The following is a 22556-nucleotide window of genomic DNA, read 5'->3' on the forward strand; positions in this document are numbered from 1 at the left end:
TGCAATTACTACTGTTTTCTATTCAATTCATGCTTATTCTTATTCTAAGATATTCGTTGCACTTCAACCTGATGAATGTGATGATCCGTAACACTCATCACTATTCTCAACCTTTGAACGCGTGCCTGACAACCACTTCCGTTCTACCTTAGATCGAGTGTGTATCTCTTAGCCTCCATTCCAAAAGATCGGAGTCTTCGTGGTATAAGCTAGAATTATTGACGGCCATTCCTGAGATCCGAAAAGTCTAAACCTTGTCTGTGGTATTACGAGTAGGATTTGGGAAGGGATGACTGTGACGAGCTTTAAACTCGCGAGTGTTGTGCGTAATGACAGACGCAAAAGGATAGTAAATCCTATTCCAACATGATCGAGAATCGACAGATGATTAGTCGTGCTGTGACAATGCATTTGGACCATTTTCACTGAGAGGACGGGAGGTAGCCATTGACGCCGGTGAAACCCGAACATACAGCTTTCCATGGAAAGGAGTATGAAGGATTAGATGAATGCAGTAGGAAAGCAGAGATTCAAGAGGGATGAAGCATCTCCATACGCTTATCTGAAATTCCCACCAATGAATTGCATAAATATCTCTATCTTTACTTTATGTTTTATTTATCTTTTAATTATGAAAACTCCATAACCCATTTAAATCCGCCTGATTGATATTTACAAGGTGACCATAGCTTGCTTCAAGCCGACAATCTCCGTGGGATCGACCCTTACTCACGTAAGGTATTACTTAGACGACCCAGTGCACTTGCTGGTTAGTTGTGCGAAGTTGTGACAAAGTGTGATTCACGTTTGAGAGCACCAAGTCTTTGGCGCCATTGTTGATGATCACAATTTTGTGCACCAATTATGTGAGTGGGATACTACCTCAGCCCTCACATCTGAACCACTGAATGTAGGCGGGATACCCCCCACAGCCCCTACGCCGGCGCCGCTACCTTGACAGGTGGGATTAAACGACCATTCTTATCAGGCGCATAGTGACTTACCAAAACAATACATATCAAACTCACTATTCAATGATCACTGCTCATATTCAACCATTTCATCAACCTTGATCTTTCGTAATTCTCATCAACTTTCACTTACCATTTCAATAAAGTATTGCTCAACCTCATTCAAGTTTGAATTTCTCATCAATGTAATACTCGACAACTTAAATTTCACTAATTTCAACCACAAGCCTTCCAAAAACTGAGTCACCAGCTCTAAACTGATAACAAATAACCTTTTTAATTCACTCAAAACTCTCTTATGGTCCCAAAGCCTAATCATTAGTTAAAGGATCTCAAACAATGATTTGAGAAGTTTAAAAGGCAAGAAGAGAACTTAAAAATACAAAATTCACATTTTTCAGCAAAATAGGGTCATGCGTATGCAAGCACAGTCCCGCGTACGCATGGGTGACAAATTTCCAATGTCGCATACGTGGGCACCGTCCACGTACACGAACATCCAAAACAGAAAAGGGTTACTGATGAGCGGACAATTTATACGCTTTTTGGCATTGTTTTTAGTATGTTTTAGTTAGTTTGTAGTATATTTTTATTAGTTTTTAGTTAAAATTCACTTTTCTGGACTTTACTATGAGTTTGTGTGTTTTTCTATGATTTCAAGTATTTTCTGGCTGAAATTGAGGGACCTGAGCAAAAATCTGATTCAGAGGCTGAAAAGGACTGCAGATGCTGTTGGATTCTGACCTCCCTACACTCGAAGTGGATTTTCGGGTACTACAGAAGCCTGATTGGCGCGCTCTCAACTGCGTTAGAAAGTAGACATCCTGGGCTTTCCAGAAATATATAATAGTTCATACTTTGCTCGAGAGTTGATGGCCCAAACTGGCGTTCTAAATCAGCTCAAAACTGCCCGGCGTTAAACGCCGGAACTGGCACAAGAATGGGAGTTAAACGCCCAAACTGGCACAAAAGCTGGTGTTTAACTCCAAGAGAAGTCTCTACACGAAAATGCTTCAATGCCCAGCCCAAGCACACACCAAGTGGGCCCGGAAGTAGATTTTTATGTAATTTACTCATCTTTGTAAACCCTAGACTACTAGTTCTCTATAAATAGGACCTTTTACTATTGTATTTTCATCTTTGGATCATTTTAGATCTTTTGATCATCTTTGGACGCCTATTTCTTAGATCATTGGGAGGCTGGCCATTCGGCCATGCCTAGACCTTGTTCTTATGTATTTTCAACGGTGGAGTTTCTACACACCATAGATTAAGGTGTGGAGCTCTGCTGTACCTCGAGTATTAATGCAATTACTATTGTTCTTCTATTCAATTCAGCTTGTTCTTATTCCAAGATATTCATTTGCACCCAAGAACTTGATGAATGTGATGATTATGTGACGCTCATCATCATTCTCACTTATGAACGAGTGCCTGACAACCACTCCCGTTCTACAAGCAAACAAGGCTTGAATGTTTATCTCTTGGATCCCTTAATCAGAATTTTTGTGGTATAAGCTAGAATTGATGGCGGCATTCAAGAGAATCCGGAAGGTCTAAACCTTGTCTGTGGTATTCTGAGTAGGATTCAATGATTGAATGACTGTGACGAGCTTCAAACTCGCGATTGTGGGGCGTTAGTGACAGACACAAAAGAATCACTGGATTCTATTCCGACATGATCGAGAACCGACAGCTGAATAGCCGTGCTGTGACAGGGTGCGTTGAACATTTTCACTGAGAGGATGGGAGGTAGCCACTGACAACAGTGAAACCCTACATACAGCTTGCCATGTAAAGGAGTAAGAAGGATTGGATGAAGACAGTAGGAAAGCAGAGAGACGGAAGGGACAAAGCATCTCCATACGCTTATTTGAAATTCTCACCAATGAATTACATAAGTATCTCTATCTTTATCTTTAAGCTTTATTCATAAATCATCCATAACCATTTGATTCTGCCTGACTGAGATTTACAAGATGACCATAGCTTGCTTCATACCAACAATCTCCGTAGGATCGACCCTTACTCGCGTAAGGTTTATTACTTGGACGACCCAGTGCACTTGCTGGTTAGTTGTGCGGAGTTGTGATAAAGAGTTGAGATTGCAATTGTGCGTACCATGTTGATGGCGCCATTGATGATCACAATTTCGTGCACCAAGTTTTTGGCGCCGTTGCCGGGGATTGTTGAGTTTGGACAACTGACGGTTCATCTTGTTGCTTAGATTAGGTATTTTTCTTCAGAGTTCTTAAGAATGAATTCTAGTGTTTCAAGGTGATGTTCTTATCATCACCAAAGCTGATTGATTTTCATCAATTTAGCTCTTGAATGCAATGTCCTGCTGAAGCTTGGCTAGCTATGTCTAATTCCTTTAGACTGAAGCTTTAGACTAACACTGCATGATTCCTGGAATTCTCATTAAGAATTTTGATACATTTATTTTCTTTTCCACTTAATTTTCGAAAAATCCAAAAAAAATTACAAAATCAAAAAAATTAAAAAATTATTTTATGTTTCTTATTGAGACACTAGTCTCATGTTAAGTTTGGTGTCAATTGCATGTTTCTGTTCTTCTTGCATTCATCCATGTGTCTTAAGTGATCTTCAAGATGTTCTTGATGATTTTATTGCTCTGATCTTTGAATTCTCTTGACTTCAGTGTTTTGTTATGTGCATTCTCTTTTTGTTAGTGTCAGTAGTATACAAACTGCTAAGTTTGGTGTCATGCATGCATTGTTATTTGATTTTAGTTGCATTTTGATTATTTTTCATTATTAAAAATCCAAAAGTTTTTAATTTATGTCTTTTCAAGTCAATAATACAGAGAATTGAAGATTCAGAACATACAGCAGAGGAATTACACAGAAAAAACTGGGCATTCAAAACGCCCAGTGAAGAAGGCAAACTGGCGTTTAAACGCCAGTCAGGGTGCCTGGCTGGGCGTTTAACGCCCAAAAGGGTAGTGCTTTGGTCGTTAAACGCCAGAATGTGCACCATTCTGGGCGTTTAACGCCAGGATGGCACAAGAAGGAAGATTCTGTTTTCAATTCAAATTTTTTTCAAGTTTTCAACATTTTTCAAAATCAAATCTTTTTCAAATCAAATCTTTTCAATCAAATCTTTTTCAAAATCAATTTCTTCCCATTTTCAAAAATACTTGCTATCAATTAAGGATTTGATTCAACATTTCAAGTATGTTGCCTTTTCTGTTGAGAATGGTTTAATGTTTGAATCATATCTTTTCTTGTTAGCCAAGTTATTAATTTTTAAAATCAAATCTTTTTAAATTGTTTTTCAAATCATATTTCTCAATCACATCTTTTTTAAAACCATAAATTTTCAAATCATATATTTTAATCACATCTTTTTCAAAATAATTTTCAATCATATCTTTTTTATTTCTAATTTCAAAATCTTTTTCAAAAATCACTTGATTTCTTTTCCACCCTTGGTTTTCGAAAATCAATTAGTGTTTTTCAAAATGTTTTTAAATCTTTTACTTAAATTTCGAAAATTTCTTCCCCTCTTCTCACATCCTTCTATTTATGGACTAACACTACTCCTCAATGCACAATTTGAACTCCATCTCTTTTGATAAGATCGAATTCTTCTACTTCTCCTTCTATTTTTCTTTTCCTCTGACACCTCAAGGAATCTCTATACTGTGACATAGAGGATTCCACATTTTCTTGTTCTCTTCTCTTTCATATGAGTAGGAGCAAAGACAAAAGTATTCTTGTTGAGGCTGATCCTAAACATGAAAGGACCTTGAAGCGAAAGCTAAGAAAAGCTAAGGCACAACTCTCTGTAGAGGACCTAACAGAAATCTTCAAAGAAGAAGACATGGCAACCGAAAACAACAACAATGCCAACAATGCAAGGAAGGTGCTGGGTGACTTTACTGCACCTACTCCCGACTTCTATGGGAGAAGCATCTCTATCCCTGCCATTGGAGCAAACAACTTTGAGCTTAAGCCTCAATTGGTTTCTCTAATGCAACAGAATTGCAAGTTCCATGGACTTCCATTGGAAGATCCTCATCAGTTTTTAGCTGAGTTCTTGCAAATCTGTGACACTGTCAAGACTAATGGGGTTGACCCTAAGGTCTACAAACTTATGCTATTCCCTTTTGCTGTAAGAGACAGAGCTAGGACATGGTTGGACTCACAACCTAAAGAAAGCCTGAACTCTTGGGAAAAGCTAGTCAATGCCTTCTTGGCAAAGTTCTTTCCACCTCAAAAATTGAGTAAGCTTAGAGTGGAAGTCCAAACCTTCAGACAGAAGGAAGGAGAATCCCTCTATGAAGCTTGGGAAAGATACAAACAATTGATCAGAAAATGTCCTTCTGACATGCTTTCTGAATGGAGCATCATAGGTATCTTCTATGATGGTCTATCTGAACTGTCCAAAATGTCATTGGATAGCTCTGCTGGAGGATCTCTTCATCTGAAGAAGACGCCTACAGAAGCTCAAGAGCTCATTGAAATGGTTGCAAATAACCAATTCATGTACACTTCTGAAAGGAATCCTGTGAACAATGGGACAAATCAGAAGAAAGGAGTTCTTGAGATTGATACTCTAAATGCCATATTGGCTCAGAACAAGATATTGACTCAGCAAGTCAATTTGATTTCTCAAAGTTTGTCTGGCATGCAAGCTGCACCAAGCAGTACTAAGGATGCTTCATCTGAAGAAGAAGCTTATGATCCTGAGAACCCTTCAATGGAAGAGGTGAATTACATGGGAGAACCCTATGGAAACACCTATAATCCTTCATGGAGAAATCATCCAAATCTCTCATGGAAGGATCAACAGAGACCTCAACAAGGTTTCAACAACAATAATGGTGGAAGAAACAGGTTTAGCAATGGCAAGCCTTTTCCATCATCTTCTCAGCAACAGACAGAGAATTCTAAGCAGAGCCACTCTGACTTAGCAACCATGGTCTCTGATCTAATCAAAACCACTCAAAGTTTCATGACTGAAATAAGGTCCTCCATTAGAAACTTGGAGGCACAAGTGGGTCAGCTGAGTAAGAAAATTACTGAACACCCTCCTTGTACTCTTCCAAGCAATATAGAAGAGAATCCAAAAGGAGAATGCAAGGCCATCAACATGACCTACATGGCCGAATTTGGAGAGGAGGAAGAGGCAGTGAACGCCACTGAGGAAAACCTCAATGGACGTCCACTGGCCTCCAATGTGTTCCCTAATGAGGAACCATGGGAATCTGAGGCTCACACTGAGACCATAGAGATTCCATTGGATTTACTTCTGCCATTCATGAGCTCTGATGAGTATTCTTCCTCTGAAGAGGATGAGTATGTCACCGAAGAGCAAGTTGCTAAATACCTTGGAGCAATCATGAAGCTAAATGACAAGTTATTTGGTAATGAGACTTGGGAGGATGAACCCCCTTTGCTCACCAAAGAACTGGATGACTTGTCTAGGCAGGAATTACCTCAAAAGAGTCAAGATCCTGGGAAGTTTTCAATACCTTGTACCATAGGTACCATGACCTTTAAGAAGGCTCTGTGTGACCTAGGGTCAAGCATAAACCTCATGCCTCTCTCTGTAATGGAGAAGCTAGGGATCTTTGAGGTACAAGCTGCAAGAATCTCACTAGAGATGGCAGACAATTCAAGAAAACAAGCTTATGGACTTGTAGAGGATGTTCTGGTAAAGATTAAAGACCATTACATCCCTGCTGATTTCATAGTCCTAGAGACTGGGAAGTGCATGGATGAATCCATCATCCTTGGCAGACCCTTCCTAGCCACAGTAAAGGCTGTGATTGATGTTGACAGAGGAGAATTGATCATTCAAATGAATGAAGAATCCCTTGTGTTTAAGGCTCAAGGATATCCCTCTGTCACGATGGAGAAGAAGCATGAAGAGCTTCTCTCAAAACAGAGTCAAACAGAGCCCCCACAGTCAAACTCTAAGTTTGGTGTTGGGAGGCCACAACCAACTTCTAAGTTTGGTGTTGTACCCCCACATTCAAATTCTAAGTTTGGTGTTGGGAGGTTCCAACATTGCTCTGAGTATCTGTGAGGCTCCATGAGAGCCTACTGTCAAGCTACTGACATTAAAGAAGCGCTTGTTGGGAGGCAACCCAATGTTATATTTAATCTATTTTCCTTTGTTATTTCATGTTTTCTGTAGGTTGATGATCATGAGAAATCACAAAATCAATTGAAAAAGCAAAAACAGAATGACAAACAGAAAGAAAAATAGCACACCCTGGAGGAAAACCTTGCTGGCATTTAAACGCCAGTAAGGGCAGTAAATGGGCGTTTAACGCCCAGTCTGACACCATTCTGGGAGTTTAACGCCAGAAAGGGGCACCAGACTGGCGTTAAACGCCAGGAAAGGGCAAGAAGCTGGCGTTAAACGCCAGAAATGGGCACCAGCCCGGCGTTTAACACCAGATTTGGCATGAAGAGCATTTTTGCTCGCCACTTAGTGCAGGGATGACTTTTCCTTGACACCTCAGGATCTGTGGACCCCACAGGATCCCCACCTACCCCACCACCCTCTCTCTTCTTCTTCACCCATTCACCAATCACCTCAACCACTCTTCCCCAAAAACCTCTCACCCATCAAATCCCATCTTTCTCTTCACCACTCACATCCATCCTTCATAAAACCTCACATACCACACCATTCAAATTCAAACCACTTTCCCTCCCAAACCCACCCTCACATAACCGAACCCTACCCCTCTCTCCACCCCTATATAAACCCATCTTCACCCCTTCATTTTCACACAACCTAAACACTACTTCTTCCCCTTTGGCCGAACCACAAAGCCATCTCTATCTCCTCTATTTCTTCTTCTTCTACTCTCTTCTTTCTTCTTTTGCTCGAGGATGAGCAAACCTTTTAAGTTTGGTGTGGTAAAAGCATTGCTTTTTGTTTTTCCATAACCATTTATGGCATCCAAGGCCGGAGAAACCTCTAGAAAGAGGAAAGGGAAGGCAAAAGCTTCCACCTCCGAGTCATGGGAGATGGAGAGATTCATCTCAAGGGTGCATCAAGACCACTTCTATGAAGTTGTGGCCTTGAAGAAGGTGATCCCCGAGGTCCCTTTTAAACTCAAAAGAGTGAATATCCAGAGATCCGACATGAGATTCGAAGAAGAGGATGGGAAGTTCTTACCAACCCCATTCAACAAGTTGGAATCTTAATGGTTCAAGAGTTCTATGCCAATGCATGGATCACCAAGAACCATGATCAAAGTGTGAACCCGGACCCAAAGAATTGGCTTACAATGGTTCGGGGGAAATACTTAGATTTTAGTCCGAAAAAAGTTAGGTTGGCATTCAACTTGCCTATGATGCAAGGAGATGAACACCCATACACTAGAAGGGTCAACTTTGATCAAAGGTTGGACCAAGTCCTCATAGACATTTGTGAAGAGGGCACTCAATAGAAGAGAGATTCAAGAGGAAAGCCGGTTCAACTGAGAAGGCATGACCTCAAGCCCGTGGCTAGAGGATGGTTGGAGTTTATCCAACGGTCAATCATTCCCACTAGCAACCGGTCTGAAGTTACTATAGACCGAGCTATCATGATTCATAGCATCATGATTGGAGAGGAAGTAGAAGTTCATGAGGTTATAACCCAAGAACTTTATAAGGTGGCGGCAAATCCTCTACCTTGGCAAGGTTAGCCTTTCCTCATCTCATTTGTCACCTCTGTTATTCAGTTGGAGTTGACATAGAGGGAGACAGCCCCATTGATGAGGACAAGCCCATCACTAAGAAAAGGATGGAGCAAACAAGAGATCCCACTCATCATGAAATCCCTGAGATGCCTCAAGGGATGCACTTTCCTCCACAAAACTATTGGGAGCAAATCAACACCTCCCTATAAGAATTAAGTTCCAACATGGGACAACTAAGGGTGGAGCACCAAGAACATTCCATCCTCCTCCATGAAATTAGAGAAGATCAAAGAATCATGAGAGAGGAGTAACAAAGGCAAGGAAGAGACATTGAGGAGCTCAAGCACTCCATAAGATCTTCAAGAGGAAGAACAAGCCGCCATCACTAAGGTGGACCCGTTCTTTAATCTCCTTGTTCCTTATTTTCCTGTTTTTCGAATTTTAAGCTTATGTTTATCCATGTTTGTGTCTTATGATCATTAGTGTCTTAGTGTCTATGCCTTAAAATCTATGAATGTCCTATGAGTCCATCACCTTTCTTAAATGAAAACTGTTTTTATTACAAAAGAACAAGAAGTACATGATTTCGAATTCATCCTTAAAACTAGCTTAATTATTTTGATGTGGTGACAATACTTTTTGTTTTCTGAATGTATGCTTGAACAGTGCATATGTCTTTTGAATTGTTGTTCATGAATGTTAAAATTGTTGGCGCTTGAAAGAATGATGAAAAAGGAGACATGTTACTGAGGATCTGAAAAATCATAAAAATGATTCTTGAAGCAAGAAAAAGCAGTGAAAAGCTTGCAAAAAAAAAAGAAAGAGCAAGCAGAAAAAGCCAATAGCCCTTTAAACCAAAAGGCAAGGGTAATAAAAAGGATCCAAGGCTTTGAGCATCAGTGGATAGGAGGGCCTACAGGAATAATATCCTGGCCTAAGCGGCTAAACCAAGCTGTCCCTAACCATGTGCTTGTGGCGTGAAGGTGTCAAGTGGAAACTTGAGACTAAGCGGTTAAAGTCGTGATCTAAAGCAAAAGAGTGTGCTTAAGAACCTTGGACACCTCTAATTGGGGACTCTAGCAAAGCTGAGTCACAATCTGAAAAGGTTCACCCAGTTATGTGTCTGTGGCATGGATGTATCCGGTGGTAATACTAGAAAACAGAGTGCTTTGGGCCATGGCCAAGACTCATAAAGTAGCTGTGTTCAAGAATCAACATACTTAACTAGGAGAATCAATAACACTATCTAAATTCTGAGTTCCTATAGAAGCCAATCATTCTGAACTTCAAAGGATAAAGCGAGTTGCCAAAACTGTTCAGAGGCAAAAAGCTACTAGTCCCGCTCATCTAATTGGAGCTAAGTTTCATTGATGGTTCGGAGTTTATAGTATATTCTCTTTTTTTATCCTATTTGATTTTCAGTTGCTTGGGGACAAGCAACAATTTAAGTTTGGTGTTGTGATGAGCGGACAATTTATACGCTTTTTGGCATTGTTTTTAGTATGTTTTTAGTATGTTTTAGTTAGTTTTTAGTATATTTTTATTAGTTTTTAGTTAAAATTCACTTTTTTGGACTTCACTATGAGTTTGTGTGTTTTTCTGTGATTTCAGGTATTTTCTGGCTGAAATTGAGGGACCAGAGCAAAAATTTGATTCAGAGGCTGAAAAGGACTGCAGATGCTGTTGGATTCTGACCTCCCTACACTCGAAGTGGATTTTCTGGAGCTACAGAAGCCCAATTGGCGCGCTCTTAACGGCGTTAAAAAGTAGACATCCTGGGCTTTCCAATAATATATAATAGTCCATACTTTGCCCGAGATTTGATGGCCCAAACTTTCGTTTCAAATCAGCTCAAAACTGCCCGGCGTTAAACGCTAGAACTGGCACAAGAATGGGAGTTAAACGCCCAAACTGGAACAAAAGCTGGCGTTTAACTCCAAGAGAAGTCTCTACACGAAAATGCTTCAATGCCCAGCCCAAGCACACACCAAGTGGACCCGGAAGTGGATTTTTATGTAATTTACTCATCTTTGTAAACCCTAGGCTACTAGTTCTCTATAAATAGGACCTTTTACTATTGTATTTTCATCTTTGGATCATTTTAGATCTTTTGATCATCTCTGGATGCCTAGTTCTTAGATCATTGGGAGGCTGGCCATTCGGCCATGCCTAGACCTTGTTCATATGTATTTTCAACGGTGGAGTTTCTACACACCATAGATTAAGGTGTGGAGCTCTGCTGTACCTCGAGTATTAATGCAATTACTATTGTTCTTCTATTCAATTCAGCTTGTTCTTATTCCAAGATATTCATTTGCACCCAAGAACTTGATGAATGTGATGATTATGTGACACTCATCATCATTCTCACTTATGAACGAGTGCCTGACAACCACTCCCGTTCTACAAGCAAACAAGGCTTGAATGTTTATCTCTTGGATCCCTTAATCGGAATCTTCGTGGTATAAGTTAGAATTGATGGAGGCATTCAAGAGAATCCGGAAGGTCTAAACCTTGTCTGTGGTATTCTGAGTAGGATTCAATGATTGAATGACTGTGACGAGCTTCAAACTCGCAATTGTGGAGCGTTAGGGACAGACGCAAAAGAATCACTGGATTCTATTCCGACATGATCGAGAATCGACAGCTGAATAGCCGTGCCGTGACAGGATGCGTTGAACATTTTCACTGAGAGGATGGGAGGTAGCCACTGACAACGGTGAAACCCTACATACAGCTTGCCATGGAAAGGAGTAAGAAGGATTGGATGAAGACAGTAGGAAAGCAGAGAGACGGAAGGGACAAAGCATCTCCATACGCTTATCTAAAATTCTCACCAATGAATTACATAAGTATCTTTATTCATAAATCATCCATAACCATTTGATTCTACCTGACTGAGATTTACAAGATGACCATAGCTTGCTTCATACCAACAATCTCCGTGGGATCGACCCTTACTCGCGTAAGGTTTATTACTTGGACGACCCAGTGCACTTGGTGTTTAGTTGTGCGGAGTTGTGATAAAGAGTTGAGATTGCAATTGTGCGTACCATGTTGATGTCGCCATTGATTATCACAATTTCGTGCACCAAGTTTTTGGCGCCGTTGCCGGGAATTGTTGAGTTTGAACTACTGACGGTTCATCTTGTTGCTTAGATTAGGTATTTTTCTTCAGAGTTCTTAAGAATGAATTCTAGTGTTTCAAGGTGATGTTCTTATCATCACCAAAGCTGATTGATTTTCATCAATTTAGCTCTTGAATGCAATGTCCTGCTGAAGCTTGGCTAGCCATGTCTAATTCCTTTAGACTGAAGCTTTAGATTAACACTGCATAATTCCTGGAATTCTCATTAAGAATTTTGATACCTTTATTTTCTTTTCCACTTAATTTTCAAAAAATCCAAAAAAATTACAAAATAAAAAAAATTAAAAAATTATTTTATGTTTCTTATTGAGACACTAGTCTCATGTTAAGTTTGGTGTCAATTGCATGTTTCTGTTCTTCTTGCATTCATCCATGTGTCTTAAGTGATCTTCAAGATGTTCTTGATGATTTCATTACTCTGATCTTTGAATTCTCTTGACTTGAGTGTTTTGTTATGTGCATTCTCATTTTGTTAGTGTCAGTAGTATACAAACTGCTAAGTTTGGTCTCATGCATGCATTGTTATTTGATTTTAGTTGCATTTTAATTATTCCTCATTATTAAGAATCCAAAAAATTTTTAATTTGTGTCTTTTCAAGTCAATAATACAGATAATTGAAGATTCAGAACATACAGTAGAGGAATTACACAGAAAAAACTGGGCGTTCAAAACGCCCAGTGAAGAAGGCAAACTGGCGTTTAAACGCCAGCCAGGGTGCCTGGCTGGGCGTTTAACGCCCAAAAGGGTAGTGCTTTGGGCGTTAAACGCCAAAATGTGCACCATTCTGGCCGTTTAACGCCAGGATGGCACAAGAGGGAAGATTCTGTTTTCAATTCAAATTTTTTTCAAGTTTTCAACATTTTTCAAAATCAAATCTTTTTCAAATCAAATCTTTTCAATCAAATCTTTTTCAAAATCAATTTCTTCCCATTTTCAAACATACTTGCTATCAATTAATGATTTGATTCAACATTTCAAGTATGTTGCCTTTTCTGTTGAGAATGGTTTAATGTTTGAATCATATCTTTTCTTGTTAGCCAAGTTATTAATTTTTAAAATCAAATCTTTTTAAATTGTTTTTCAAATCATATCTTCTCAATCACATTTTTTTAAAACCATAACTTTTCAAATCATATATTTTAATCACATCTTTTTCAAAATAATTTTCAATCATATCTTTTTGATTTCTAATTTCAAAATCTTTTTCAAAAATCACTTGATTTCTTTTCCAACCCTTGGTTTTCGAAAATTAATTAGTGTTTTTCAAAATGTTTTTAAATATTTTACTTAAATTTTGAAAATTTCTTCCCCTCTTCTCACATCCTTCTATTTATGGACTAACACTACTCCTCAATGCACAATTTGAACTCCATCTCTTTTGATAAGTTCGAATTCTTCTACCTCTCCTTCTATTTTTCTTTTCCTCTGACACCTCAAGGAATCTCTATACTGTGACATAGAGGATTCCACATTTTCTTGTTCTCTTCTCTTTCATATGAGCAGGAGCAAAGACAAAAGCATTCTTGTTGAGGCTGATCCTAAACATGAAAGGACCTTGAAGCGAAAGCTAAGAGAAGCTAAGGCACAACTCTCTGTAGAGGACCTAACAGAAATCTTCAAAGAAGAAGACATGGCAGCCGAAAACAACAACAATACCAATAATGCAAGGAAGGTGCTGGGTGACTTTACTGCACCTACTCCTGACTTCTATGAGAGAAGCATCTCTATCCCTGCCATTGGAGCAAACAACTTTGAGCTTAAGCCTCAATTGGTTTCTCTAATGCAACAGAATTGTAAGTTCCATGGACTTCCATTGGAAGATCATCATCAGTTTTTAGCTGAGTTCTTGCAAATCTGTGACACTGTCAAGACTAATGGGGTTGACCCTGAGGTCTACAGACTTATGCTATTCCCTTTTGCTGTAAGAGACAGAACTAGGAGATGGTTGGACTCACAACCTAAAGAAAGCCTGAACTCTTGAGAAAAGCTAGTCAATGCCTTCTTGGCAAAGTTCTTTCCACCTCAGAAATTGAGTAAGCTTAGAGTGGAAGTCCAAACCTTCAGACAGAAGGAAGGAGAATCCCTCTATGAAGCTTGGGAAAGATACAAACAATTGATCAGAAAATGTCCTTTTGACATGCTTTCTGAATGGAGCATCATAGGTATCTTCTATGATGATTTATTTGAACTGTCCAAAATGTCATTGGATAGCTCTGCTGGAGGATCTCTTCATCTGAAAAAGACGCCTACAGAAGCTCAAGAGCTCATTGAAATGGTTGCAAATAACCAATTCATGTACACTTCTGAAAGGAATCCTGTGAACAATGGGACAAATAAGAAGAAAGGAGTTCTTGAGATTGATACTCTGAATGCCATATTGGCTCAGAACAAGATATTGACTCAGCAAGTCAATTTGATTTCTGAAAGTTTGTCTGGCATGCAAGCTGCACCAGGCAGTACTAAGGATGCTTCATCTGAAGAAGAAGCTTATGATCCTGAGAACCCTTCAATGGAAGAGGTGAATTACATGGGAGAACCCTATGAAAACACCTACAATCCTTCATGGAGAAATAATCCAAATCTCTCATGGAAGGATCAACAGAGACCTCAACAGGGTTTCAACAACAATAATGGTGGAAGAAACAGGTTTAGCAATGGCAAGCCTTTTCCATCATCTTCTCAGCAACAGACAGAGAATTCTAAGCAGAGCCACTCTGACTTAGCAACCATGGTCCCTGATCTAATCAAAACCACTCAAAGTTTCATGACTGAAACAAGGTCCTCCATTAGAAACTTGGAGGCACAAGTGGGTCAGCTGAGTAAGAAAATTACTGAACTCCCTTCTTGTACTCTTCCAAGCAATATAGAAGAGAATCCAAAAGGAGAATGCAAGGCCATCAACATGACCTACATGGCCAAATTTGGAGAGGAGGAAGAGGTAGTGAACACCACTGAGGAAAACCTCAATGGACATCCACTGGCCTCCAATGAGTTCCCTAATGAGGAACCATGGGAATCTGAGGCTCACACTGAGACCATAGAGATTCCATTGGATTTACTTCTGCCATTCATGAGCTCTGATGAGTATTCTTCCTCTGAAGAGGATGAGTATGTCACCGAAGAGCAAGTTGCTAAATACCTTGGAGCAATCATGAAGCTAAATGACAAGTTATTTGGTAATGAGACTTGGGAGGATGAACCCCCTTTGCTCATCAAAGAACTGGATGACTTGTCTAGGCAGGAATTACCTCAAAGAAGACAAGATCCTGGGAAGTTTTCAATACCTTGTACCATAGGCACCATGACCTTTAAGAAGGCTCTGTGTGACCTAGGGTCAAGCATAAACCTCATGCCTCTCTCTGTAATGGAGAAGCTAGGGATCTTTGCGGTACAAGCTGCAAGAATCTCACAAGCGATGGCAGACAATTCAAGAAAACAAGCTTATAGACTTGTAGAGGATGTTCTGGTAAAGATTAAAGACCATTACATCCCTGCTGATTTCATAGTCCTAGAGACTGGGAAGTGTATGGATGAATCCATCATCCTTGGCAGACCCTTCCTAGCCACAGCAAAGGCTGTGATTGATGTTGACAGAGGAGAATTGATCATTCAAGTGAATGAAGAATCCCTTGTGTTTAAGGCTCAAGGATATCCCTCTGTCACCATGGAGAAGAAGCATGAAGAGCTTCTCTCAAAACAGAGTCAAACAGAGCCCCCATAGTCAAACTCTAAGTTTGGTATTGGGAGGCCACAACCAACTTCTAAGTTTGGTGTTGAACCCCCACATTCAAATTCTAAGTTTGGTGTTGGGAGGTTCCAACATTGCTCTGAGTATCTGTGAGGCTCCATGAGAGCCCATTGTCAAGCTACTGACATTAAAGAAGCGCTTGTTGGGAGGCAACCCAATGTAATATTTAATCTATTTTCCTTTGTTATTTCATGTTTTCTGTAGGTTGATGATCATGAGAAGTCACAAAATCAATTGAAAAAGCAAAAACATAATGAAAAACAGAAAGAAAAATAGCACACCCTGGAGGAAGACCTTGCTGGCGTTTAAACGCCAATAAGGGCAGCAAATGGGCGTTTAACGCCCAGTCTGACACCATTCTGGGCGTTTAACACCAGAAAGGGGCACTAGACTGGCGTTAAACGCCAGGAAAGGGCAAGAAGCTGGCGTTAAACGCCAGAAATGGGCACCAGCCCGACGTTTAACACCAGATTTGGCATGAAGAGCATTTTTGCTCGCCACTTGGTGTAGGGATGACTTTTCCTTGACACCTCAGGATCTGTGGACCCCACAGGATCCCCACCTACCCCACCAGCCTCTCTCTTCTTCTTCACCCATTCACCAATCACCTCAACCACTCTTTCCCAAAAACCCCTCACCTATCAAATCCCATCTTTCTCTTCACCACTCACTTCCATCCTTCATAAAACCTCACATACCTCACCATTCAAATTCAAACCACTTTCCCTCCCAAACCCATCCTCACATAACCGAACCTAACCCCTCTCTCCACCCCTATATAAACCCATCTTCACCCCTTCATTTTCACACAACCTAAACACTACTTCTTCCCCTTTGGCCGAACCACAAAGCCATCTACATCTCCTCTATTTCTTCTTCTTCTACTCTCTTCTTTCTTCTTTTGCTCGAGGACGAGCAAACCTTTTAAGTTTGGTGTGGTAAAAGCATTGCTTTTTGTTTTTCCATAACCATTTATGGCATCCAAGGCCGGAAAAACCTCTAGAAAGAGGAAAGGGAAGGCAAAATCTTCCACCTCCGAGTCATGGGAGATGGAGAGATTCATCTCAAGGGTGCATCAAGATCACTTCTATGAAGTTGTGGCCTTGAAGAAGGTGATCCCCGAGGTCCCTTTTAAACTCAAAAGAGTGAATATCCGGAGATCCGACATGAGATTCGAAGAAGAGGTTGGAAAGTTCTTACCAACCCTATTCAACAAGTCAAAATCTTAATGGTTCAAGAGTTCTATGCCAATGCATGGATCACCAAGAACCATGATCAAAGTGTGAACCCGGACCCAAAGAATTGGCTTACAATGGTTCGGGGGAAATACTTAGATTTTAGTCCGAAAAATGTAAGGTTGGCATTCAACTTGCCCATGATGTAAGGAGATGAACACCCATACACTAGAAGGGTCAACTTCGATCAAAAGTTGGACCAAGTCCTCATAGACATTTGTGAAGAGGGTGCTCAATGGAAGAGAGATTCAAGAGGAAAGCCGGTTCAACTGAGAAGGCATGACCTCAAGCCCGTGGCTAGAGGATGGTTGGAGTTTATCCAACGCTCAATCATTCCCACTAGCAACCGGTCCGAAGTTACTATAGACCGGGCTATCATGATTCATAGCATCATGATTGGAGAGGAAGTAGAAGTTCATGAGGTTATAGCCCAAGAACTTTATAAGGTGGCGGAAAAATCCTCTACCTTGGCAAGGTTACCCTTTCCTCATCTCATTTGTCACCTCTGTTATTCAGTTGAAGTTGACATAGAGGGAGACATCCCCATTGATGAGGACAAGCCCATCACTAAGAAAAGGATGGAGCAAACAAGAGATCCCACTCATCATGAAATCCCTGAGATGCCTCAAGGAATGCACTTTCCTCCACAAAACTATTGGGAGCAAATCAACACCTCCCTAGGAGAATTAAGTTCCAACATGGGACAACTAAGGGTGGAGCACCAAGAACATTCCATCCTCCTCCATGAAATTAGAGAATATCAAAGAATCATGGGAGAGGAGTAACAAAGGCAAGGAAGAGACATTGAGGAGCTCAAGCACTCCATAAGATCTTCAAGAGGAAGAACAAGCCGCCATCACTAAGGTGGACCCGTTCTTTAATCTCCTTGTTCCTTATTTTTCTGTTTTTTGAGTTTTATGCTTATGTTTATCCATGTTTGTGTCTTGTGATCATTAGTGTCTTAGTGTCTATGCCTTAAAAGCTATGAATGTCCTTTGAGTCCATCACCTTTCTTAAATGAAAACTGTTTTTATTACAAAAGAACAAGAAGTACATGATTTCGAATTCATCCTTAAAACTAGCTTAATTATTTTGATGTGGTGACAATACTTTTTGTTTTCTGAATGTATGCTTGAACAGTGCATATGTCTTTTGAATTATTGTTCATGAATGTTAAAATTGTTGGCTCTTGAAAGAATGATGAAAAAGGAGACATGTTACTGAGGATCTAAAAAATCATAAAAATGATTCTTGAAGCAAGAAAAAGCAGTAAAAAGCTTGCAAAAAAAAAAAGAAAGAGCAAGCAGAAAAAGCCAATAGCCCTTTAAACCAAAAGGCAAGGGTAATAAAAAGGATCCAAGGCTTTGAGCATCATTGGATAGGAGGGCCTACAGGAATAATATCCTGGCCTAAGCGGCTAAACCAAGCTGTCCCTAACCATGTGCTTGTGGCGTGAAGGTGTCAAGTGGAAACTTGAGACTAAGCGGTTAAAGTCGTGATCTAAAGCAAAAAGAGTGTGCTTAAGAACCCTGGACACCTCTAATTGGGGACTCTAGCAAAGCTGAGTCACAATCTGAAAAGGTTCACCCAGTTATGTGTCTATGGCATGGATGTATCCGGTGGTAATACTGGAAAACAGAGTGCTTTGGGCCACGGCCAAGACTCATAAAGTAGCTGTGTTCAAGAATCAACATACTTAACTAGGAGAATCAATAACACTATCTGAATTCTGAGTTCCTATAGAAGCCAATCATTCTGAACTTCAAAGGATAAAGCGAGATGCCAAAACTGTTCAGAGGCAAAAAGCTACTAGTCCCGCTCATCTAATTGGAGCTAAGTTTCATTGATAGTTCAGAGTTTATAGCATATTCTCTTTTTTTATCCTATTTGATTTTCAGTTTCTTGGGGACAAGCAACAATTTAAGTTTGGTGTTGTGATGAGCGGACAATTTATACGCTTTTTGGCATTGTTTTTAGTATGTTTTAGTATGTTTTAGTTAGTTTTTAGTATATTTTTATTAGTTTTTAGTTAAAATTTACTTTTTTGAACTTTACTATGAGTTTGTGTGTTTTTCTGTGATTTCAGGTATTTTCTGGCTGAAATTGAGGGACCTGAGCAAAAATTTGATTCAGAGGCTGAAAAGGACTGCAGATGCTGTTGGATTCTGACCTCCCTGCACTCGAAGTGGATTTTCTAGAGCTATAGAAGCCTAATTGGCGCGCTTCTAACGGCGTTGGAAAGTAGACATCCTGGGCTTTCCAGAAATATATAATAGTTCATACTTTGCTCGAGAGTTGATGGCCCAAACTGGCGTTCTAAATCAGCTCAAAACTGCCCGGCGTTAAACGCCGGAACTGGCACAAGAATGGGAGTTAAACGCCCAAACTGGCACAAAAGCTGGTGTTTAACTCCAAGAGAAGTCTCTACACGAAAATGCTTCAATGCCCAGCCCAAGCACACACCAAGTGGGCCCGGAAGTGGATTTTTATGTAATTTACTCATCTTTGTAAACCCTAGGCTACTAGTTCTCTATAAATAGGACCTTTTACTATTGTATTTTCATCTTTGGATCATTTTAGATCTTTTGATCATCTTTGGATGCCTAGTTCTTAGATCATTGGGAGGCTGGCCATTCGGCCATGCCTAGACCTTGTTCTTATGTATTTTCAACGATGGAGTTTCTACACACCACAGATTAAGGTGTGGAGCTCTGCTGTACCTCGAGTATTAATGCAATTACTATTGTTCTTCTATTCAATTCAGCTTGTTCTTATTCCAAGATATTCATTTGCACCCAAGAACTTGATGAATGTGATGATTATGTGACGCTCATCATCATTCTCACTTATGAACGAGTGCCTGACAACCACTCCCGTTCTACAAGCAAAGAAGGCTTGAATGTTTATCTCTTGGATCCCTTAATCGGAATCTTCGTGGTATAAGCTAGAATTGATGGAGGCATTCAAGAGAATCCAGAAGGTCTAAACCTTGTCTGTGGTATTCTGAGTAGGATTCAATGATTGAATGACTGTGACGAGCTTCAAACTCGCGATTGTGGGGTGTTAGTGACAAACGCAAAAGAATCACTGGATTCTATTCCGACATGATCGAGAATCGACAGCTGAATAGCCGTGCCGTGACAGGGTGCGTTGAACATTTTCACTGAGAGGATGGGAGGTAGCCACTGACAACAGTGAAACCCTACATACAGCTTGCCATGGAAAGGAGTAAGAAGGATTGGATGAAGACAGTAGGAAAGCAGAGAGACGGAAGGGACAAAGCATCTCCATACGCTTATCTAAAATTCTCACCAATGAATTACATAAGTATCTCTATCTTTATCTTTATGCTTTATTCATAAATCATCCATAACCATTTGATTCTGCCTGACTGAGATTTACAAGATGACCATAGCTTGCTTCATACCAACAATCTCCGTGGGATCGACCCTTACTCGCGTAAGGTTTATTACTTGGACGACCCATTGCACTTGCTGGTTAGTTGTGCGGAGTTGTGATAAAGAGTTGAGATTGCAATTGTGCGTACCATGTTGATGGCGCCATTGATGATCACAATTTCGTGCACCAAGTTTTTGGCGCCGTTGCCGGGGATTGTTGAGTTTGGACAACTGACGGTTCATCTTATTGCTTAGATTAGGTATTTTTCTTCAGAGTTCTTAAGAATGAATTCTAGTGTTTTAAGGTGATGTTTTTATCATCACCAAAGCTGATTGATTTTTATCAATTTAGCTCTTGAATGCAATGTCCTGATGAAGCTTGGCTAGCCATGTCTAATTCCTTTAGACTGAAGCTTTAGACTAACACTGCATGATTCCTGGAATTCTCATTAAGAATTTTGATACCTTTATTTTCTTTTCCACTTAATTTTCGAAAAATCCAAAAAAATTACAAAATCAAAAAAATTAAAAAATTATTTTATGTTTCTTATTGAGACACTAGTCTCATGTTAAGTTTGGTGTCAATTGCATATTTCTGTTCTTCTTGCATTCATCCATGTTAAGTTTGGTGTCAATTGCATGTTTCTGTCTTCTTCTGCATACGCATACCACAAAATTTTCTAAAAAAGTTGTTTTGTTGCTGAATTCAGATTTTTACACCAAGCTTCAAACACACATAACTTTTATGTTTTAAATATTTTTCATCTATTTTTCGAACGACATAATCCTCACGAACCCAACTTTCATTGAAAATAAGTTTTATCAAAATTGAGGGTCCGGGGGCCAAGTTATGGCTCGTTGAATTATGTCAAAAATAAGTTTTTACCAAAAGTCGTAAAACCCTCTTGTTTTCAAAACACTCAAATCACAACTAAACTAGCCATATCCAAAGCAACATATAAGCAGCTCTCAATCATCTTTCAAACATTCAAACACCTAGATTATACATCTCTCACTATGGCAATTCATTCCATAATTCCAAATTCAACCTAAATCACACCAAAACTTATGAATTTCCTTTATTATTCAACCAGACAACATCGAACCTTTAATTTCCCGAATTCTCAACTTTTTCAACATTTCCTACTTATAATTACCAATCTCAATAATTCTCAACCCAACCATCAATTCATCATCATAATTTATTATTATCAGCAATAATCACCGTAACTCCTTATCAACATCACAATCATTATCAATTATCATTAATCATCAATATTTATCATCAGTTCATCAATAGTCATTATAAATCCTCACTAATATCAACACTTGATACACTTCCAGCTCTCATAGGACTGAGGAGCACCCTGACAAATCCTTGAGAACCTACAGAGTTCCTCAAACTAGCTAATATACTCCACTACAGTCATAAATCCTTGCTTCAACTGCATGAGTTCTAACTCTCTGGCCTCCCTCATTGACTCCGAAAAATACTTCTTGTAGAAGGCAGTCTGAAATAGCTCCCACGAAATGTCCTCATTCTGTAGTTGCATTAGTCGGCACTCTCCGTACCACTAGTGTTAAGCTTCTCCCATCAGTTGGTAAGCCACAAACTACACAAATTGATTTTTTGGAACATGCTGAGCTCGCAACGGACGCTCTATGTCTTGAAACCAGTTATCTGCTTCAGTAGAATTTGTCGTTCCCTTGAAAGTTGGCGGGTTAACCTTCAAGAAAGTAGCTAACATCATCGGGACACTACCTAAATTGTTCCTAGTCCTTTCTCCATTTCTATTTTCAGCTGGTGCCCTATCTGTTCCATAGCATGAGTAGTCGCAGCAGTGCTAGCTTGCATCGTGTTAACTAAGTTGGTCATCACCATCATAAATTCAACATAATTGTCTGTTGATAGGTTACCCTTATTCTCTCTTCGAGTGCGTGTTTGACCTCATCTGTGAGTCACCATTCAGGGTCCTGTCCACACCAAATAATCGATATCAAGGTGATCAGTCTTAATACCTCAAACTCAATGCTTCAATTATCCCAAGAAGGCACTCATAAATAAGCATGCTATGCATATCAAACAAATATCCTAAATAGCACGAAAGAAAAATGACCCAAAGTATGCAACGAAGCACAATCGGTCCATCCCTCAGGCTCACGAGGACAAACCATTCTGATACCACTAAATGTAATACCTTATCACCCTAAGCCTTACCTCTAACCGTAAGGCAAAGGATAACAAAGGGCCACGATAGTTCTAAGGCTCATATAGTAGGTACAAAATCAAGGAGTATAATATACTAGAAGCCTGATGAAGGAATAAAGCTCAAAGACACAGAAAACAGATAGAAATACAAAAGCACGAAGTAGACAAGATATA

The 22556-nt window shown here is 39.7% G+C and overlaps 2 non-coding genes across 2 annotated transcripts; both read right to left on the reverse strand.

The window, feature by feature from the left end:
- Nucleotides 1-5222: 5222 nt before the first annotated feature.
- Nucleotides 5223-5330, reverse strand: LOC112700092 (small nucleolar RNA R71). The gene has a single exon (XR_003153014.1). It is a non-coding gene; the product is annotated as a small nucleolar RNA R71 (small nucleolar RNA).
- An 8497-nt stretch (nucleotides 5331-13827) lies between these two features.
- On the reverse strand, nucleotides 13828-13935 carry LOC112699942 (small nucleolar RNA R71). Its single transcript, XR_003152873.1, has one exon. It is a non-coding gene; the product is annotated as a small nucleolar RNA R71 (small nucleolar RNA).
- Between the last annotated feature and the right edge of the window lie 8621 nt (nucleotides 13936-22556).

This window comes from Arachis hypogaea, chromosome 6 (genome assembly GCF_003086295.3).
Source record: "Arachis hypogaea cultivar Tifrunner chromosome 6, arahy.Tifrunner.gnm2.J5K5, whole genome shotgun sequence".
In the NCBI taxonomy this organism is placed as follows: Eukaryota; Viridiplantae; Streptophyta; class Magnoliopsida; order Fabales; family Fabaceae; genus Arachis; species Arachis hypogaea.